The sequence below is a fragment of the Pelophylax lessonae genome (genome assembly GCF_965119305.1).
Source record: "Pelophylax lessonae genome assembly, chromosome: 5".
NCBI lineage: Eukaryota > Metazoa > Chordata > Amphibia > Anura > Ranidae > Pelophylax > Pelophylax lessonae.
In genome coordinates this window covers 316,309,577-316,315,664 of record NC_138772.1, presented here as the reverse complement: position 1 = coordinate 316,315,664, position 6,088 = coordinate 316,309,577, and positions in this window count along the sequence as shown.

The window sequence follows — 6,088 nt, the reverse complement described above, 5'->3', positions numbered from 1 at the left end:
TAAACGCTTTAAGGTAAAGAGTTCCAGAGCGGCTCTGGTATGAAAGATTACAGCACTCACTAGCTTTATATATCTCTCATGGACTCCAGGGGTCAGGGCTCCGCACCTAAATTAAAGTGTGACTAAATCCAGGATCCTGCATTCACTATATCTGGTCTCCCACAATACACAGAGCATCGAAATGCAATTATTTTAGTAAATACATAGTTACATAGTAGTTGAGGTTGAATAAAGACAATAGTCCATCCAGTTCAACCTGTGTAGGTGCGCGTGGCCGTAATCATCTCTCATACCCCTTAATGTTCTGATCCTTGAGATGTATGTCCAAGAGTCTTTTGAAAGTAGCCATACTTCCCGCAGAAACCACCTCTTGTGGTAGAGAATTCCACAATCTTGTAGCCCTAACAGTAAAAAAAAAAAAACCCTGCGTTGCCTGAGGTCAAAACGCTTGTCCTCGAGTCCTCATGCAATCCTTCCGACTGAATAGCTTTTTTTCTATGCTGAGATCACTATTGAGGTATTTATAAATTGCTATCATGTCCCCTCTCAGGCATCTCTTCTCCAGGGAGAATAAATTAAGTGATTGTAGACGTTCTTCATAATTAAGGTCCTCCAATACCCTAATTAGTTTAGTTGCCCTTCTCTGGACTCTCTCCAGCTCCAACACATCCCTCCTGAGGACTGGCGACCAGAACTGTACAGAATACTCCAGATGCGGTCGGACCAGAGTTTTATAAAGTGGAAGGATTATAGACTTATCTCTGGAATACATCCCTTTCTTTATGCATGCTAATATTCTGCTGGCTTTGGCAGCTGCCGGTTGACATTGCCTGCTATTGCTTAGTCTATCCTCTACCAAGACTCCCAGATCTTTCTCCATTCTTGACTCCCCCAAAGGTTCCCCCCCTAACGTGTATTGTGCTTTTATGTTTTTAGTCCCCAAGTGCAAAACCTTACACTTCTCCACGTTAAACCTCATTTGCCATGTCGTTGCCCACTCTGTTATTTTGTCCAGGTCATTCTGTAGGATATCTGCCTCATGCTGAGCGGTTATTGCCCTGCCCACTTTTGTGTGTAAACTGCTAAATACCTTTTCTCATCAGCAGTGTATAGCAATCTTGTGACTCCGATCAGTGTCTGGCAGAGCACTGGTTAAAGCTTGTAGAAGGAGTTTTCATTCTCCTCTGACTGTCCTATGGGGTTGTATGACCCCTGACTTTCTGTCTGGACAGTGCTGATTGGCCCTGTGCTGATCACATGCACCCTCCCAAAAAAAACAAAACTCTCTAACAATTCACACCAAACTGAGCATGTGCAGAGTGCCTCCTAGGGCTCTGTTCTATTAGCAGATGGATTGGGGACAATAAAAGAAGGGGAGGATCAGAGAAGACAGGGTCAAACAGCCTTTTTACACAAAGCTGATAATTGACCCCCTAGGTTTCACAGTGAGTATAACAAGCATGCTTTACTACTGTATATATACAGACTGATTTGACTGTTGTGGGTTAAGTAACACTTTAGTTAGAGATACCATCAGATACAGTATATTTTTCATGTTAAAGTGACATGAAATGATATTCTTACTCCTCAAACCCTTACTACCTAATGACCCTGTAATCAATTTTTCATGAATTTGTGTGTTACTGTATTTTTCTGTCTCATTGTAATGTCTTCTGGGAGCTCCCAAACCTTTCCTTTGTTCAGTGTTAATGTTAGTTGGGATCATGTGCATTTCTCTATGTACACTACACATTCCATAGTCCATCCCGAAATGCAGAAAGAGTGTGTGGCTGCATTCTTACATACAGTGGGACCGACCATTGAGTTCACTTTTATACTGTAAATTCCCCACCACCAACCACCCACCATACCTATTTAAAAAGTCAATCAAGGGAGTCATGTCTGTATTGCTGGCCATAGGCTGCTTGATTTTCTGCTTATTCCTGCTGGCTCTGCAAACACACCCTAGCTGGACTAAAATTGATTTACAAATCAACTGAACTGCGTGGAAAGTTACCATCTGAATTATTCTTCATACTTCTGCAATCATTTGGTAACTGAGACTGAGATTACAACCCAGTACATTCATTCTCAAAATCTGGTTAACATGTTTTATTTTTTTTTAAAAAGGGAGGAATTCAATTAAGGTGCAAGAGGACATTTACCCTGATGGATTATGACATGGAAGATGAAAAGAAGACAATTTGTCCAGGGATTTACTGCACCTTGATACTCACTTGTATGACACATCAGCTGTCCCCTAATTATATTCCCTTATGCCATCACCAATGCAAAGGGATGCATCAATAGAATCCAGAACACATTTGAATACAATAGGTATTACATAAAGGTTATTATGAGTCATCCTGAATCCCAGACTGACATGGAAATGGATGATCTAAAAGATACACATTGTAATTTCTCATTACTAAGTCATGTATCCTTATTTATTACAAGTACAAGTTAAAGCACATTACTACATTTAAAATGCTCTCTAAATGGGAGGGTCAATGCCCACTAAATTTATAAATCAAAGAGCTCAAAATATTTCTGAAATAGACTGAACATGTATGCAAACCTTACCAATGAACTTCTCCTAATTGTTCCCTTTTGGTCTGTTAAATCTCCCATAAACATGTTTTGTTTTACATGCTAGGCCCCTTTCACATCTGGAAATTTGGGATTGCGGGCAGAACTGAGCAGGAGCTTCTTTTGGGCAACAAGCTTCATTTCTTCACAGTAAGAGCTGTGAAAATGTGAAATAGACTCCTTCCAGAGGTGGTTCTGGCTAGCTCACTAGATTACTTTAAAGAGGAAGTAAACCCTCCTCTGCAGCTTGTACCTATAGGTAAGCCTATGATAAGGCTTACCTATAGGTACTGTAAATATCTCCTAAACATGTACCGTTTAGGAGGTATTTACTTTGCATGCAGCCAGTGACATCACTGGCGCATTCGCTCTGAAGGAACGGCCGCTCGTGCCGTTCCTTCAGAGCCCCATGCCGTGACCGTCGGCTCCCGCGCGCATGTGCGGGAGTGACGTCATTGCAGCTCCAGCCAATCAGATGGCCGGATGCCGCAAACCCGGAACAAGGGTGACCGAACATGTCACCCATGAGACAGGTGAGCGGGCGGCACTGCTAGGCTTCGTACTAGCTCATTATGTGTTTGTCTATCAGGTGTTCGTTTTTGTTTTAAAAAAATTCTGAGGTTTACAACTTCTTTAAAAAAAGCCTAAATGTAACTAATATAACTGGGTACTAACATTTATAGGTATATTTGATCCAGGGAATATCCGATTGCCTCTTGGGGGATCAGGAAGGAATTTTTTCCCCTGCTGTAGCAAATTTGATCATGCTTTGCTGGGGTTTTTCACCTTCCTCTGAATCAACTGCAGGTATAGGATTGTGTATATGGGATTGTATGGTTGTGTTTTCTTTACTGTTTTTTGTTTTTTATTGGTTAAGCCGGATGGACTTGTGTCTTTTTTCAGCCTGACTAACTATGTAATCGTGGCTAAACTGCACCGCGTTTGAGCTGCTATTAAAAATGAATGCCACCTAAACATGCGTGGTGCGTTTTGCCACTATTGCAGTATGATTTGGAATCGCGGGCAGGATTGCGGTGGTTCTGCCCACTATCCCAATTCTCCAGATATAACTGGGGCCTCAGATAAGTGCAAAAAAACAGTTGATTCTGATAGAAATGTGTGTTGATCACCACCAGTGCACAACATGGGGTTATGAAGATGAGAAGGAAATGGTGGGGTGCTGTGTCCTTTGTAATCTAAAGGAAATACAGTAGGCAGGGCTGAAACCCCCTGTTTTCAGAACTCTAAAGTCTCTGTGTTGTCAGCCTTGATAGGACATCAGCAGCTCTCTATATTTGTGGCACATCGAAAACAATAGAAGGGCGCACAGACCTAATGCAATATCATAAGTCATTTATTGGAAAAATGAAAGAAATACCATATATTATACTCACATGGCTCTAATGAAGAGGATTATCCCTTAGTTACATAGTTACATAGTTAGTGAGGTTAAAAAAAGACATAAGTCCATCCAGTTCAACCTATGATATGTGTGTGTGTTTGCTTTTAACCGTACATTGTATACCCCTGTATGTTGTGGTCTTTAAGGTGTCCATCCAATTGTTTTTTGAAACTATCAATGCTCCCCGCTGATACGACTGCTTGTGGAAGAGAATTCCACATCCTTACCGCTCTTACAGTGAAGAACCCCTTACGCACTTTAAGGTTAAACTGCCTTTCCTCAAGTTTTAGTGAGTGGCCACGTGTCTTATTGTATCTCCTTTCTCTGAATAGTTTGTTCCTTATGCTAGGGTCGCCAGTACAGTATTTGTACATTGATATCATATCCCCCCTCAATCGTCTCTTCTCCAGAGAGAATAGGTTCAGTGCTTGTAGTCTTTCCTCATAGCTGATGTCCTCCATTCCCCTAATTATTTTTGTTGCCCTTCTCTGGACTTTCTCCAGTTCCAGCACATCCTTCCTGAGGACCGGTGCCCAGAACTGGACAGCATACTCCAGATGTGGCCGGACCAGAGTCTTGTAGAGTGGAAGAATAATCTCTTTATTTCTGGAGTGAATCCCCTTTTTTATACAACCCAGTATTCTGTTGGCTTTGCTTGCGGCGGCTTGGCATTGCATGCCACTGCCAAGCCTGCTGTCTACCAGTACCCCCAGGTCCCTTTCCATCCTAGACTCACTCAGAGGTTCCCCCCCTAGTGAGTAGCTTGCTTTCTGGTTTCTGGCCCCCAAATGCATTACTTTACATTTTTCTACATTAAATCTCATCTGCCATGTAGTTGCCCACCCCGTTATTTTGTTCAGGTCTGCTTGCAAGATTTCCACATCCTGCATAGAAGATATTGGCATGCCTAATTTAGTATCATCTGCAAATACTGAGATTGTACTAGATATCCCCTCTAGATCATTTATGAATAAATTAAACAGGATTGGTCCCAGGACAGAACCCTGGGGGACCCCACTTTCCACACCCGCCCAATCCGAGTACTCCCCATTAATCACCACCCTCTGTACTCTCCCCTGGAGCCAGTTCTCTATCCAGGTACTCACCTTATGGTCCATACCTACCTTCCTTAGTTTGTACAGTAAGCGTTTGTGGGGAACGGTGTCAAAGGCCTTTGCAAAGTCCAGATACACCACATCCACAGGCTTACCTTTATCTAAGTGGCAGCTCACTTCATCGTAGAAGGTTAATAGATTGGTTTGGCACGAACGATTTTTCATGAATCCATGCTGATTACTACTTATAATACCGTTTTCATTACTAAAGTCTTGTATGTGGTCCCTTATCATCCCCTCCAAAATTTTGCAGACTACTGATGTTAGGCTGACCGGCCTATAGTTACCCGGGATATATCTCGGCCCCTTTTTAAATATTGGTACTACGTTGGCTTTCTTCCAATCAGCTGGCACCATACCCGTCTGTAAACTATCCTTAAAGATCAAGAATAATGGTCTGGCAATCACCTGGCTGAGCTCATTAAGAACCCTTGGGTGCAAGCCATCCGGTCCCGGGGATTTATTTATGTTAAGTTTCTCTAGTTTAGCTCTAAGTCTATCCTCTGTTAGCCATGGCGGCACTTCCTGAGGTGTATTATTTAGTTCGGCCTTACAAGCGGGGTTCGTGTAGCCCCCCGATTCCTTTGTGAAGACTGAAGAAAAGAAATTATTTAACACTTCCGCCTTTTCTCTGTCCTCTGTGGCCATTTTTCCTTTATCATCTTTTATGGGGCCAATGTGCTCTGGCCTCGCTTTCCTACTGTTTATATACTTAAAGAACTTCTTGGGGTTCTTTTTACTCTCCTCCGCTATATGTCTCTCGTGTTCTATTTTAGCCGCCCTGATTTCGTCTTTACATTTCTTATTACACTCTTTGTAGTGCTTAAATGCTGCCAATGGCCCCTCAGTCTTGTATTTTTTGAAGGCCTTTTCTTTAGCTCTAATATACATTTTTATGTTGAAGTTTAGCCACCCAGGGTTTAGTTTTGCTCTTTTAAATTTATTTCCCTGTGGAATGCACTGGCCCGCCCCCTTGTTAAGT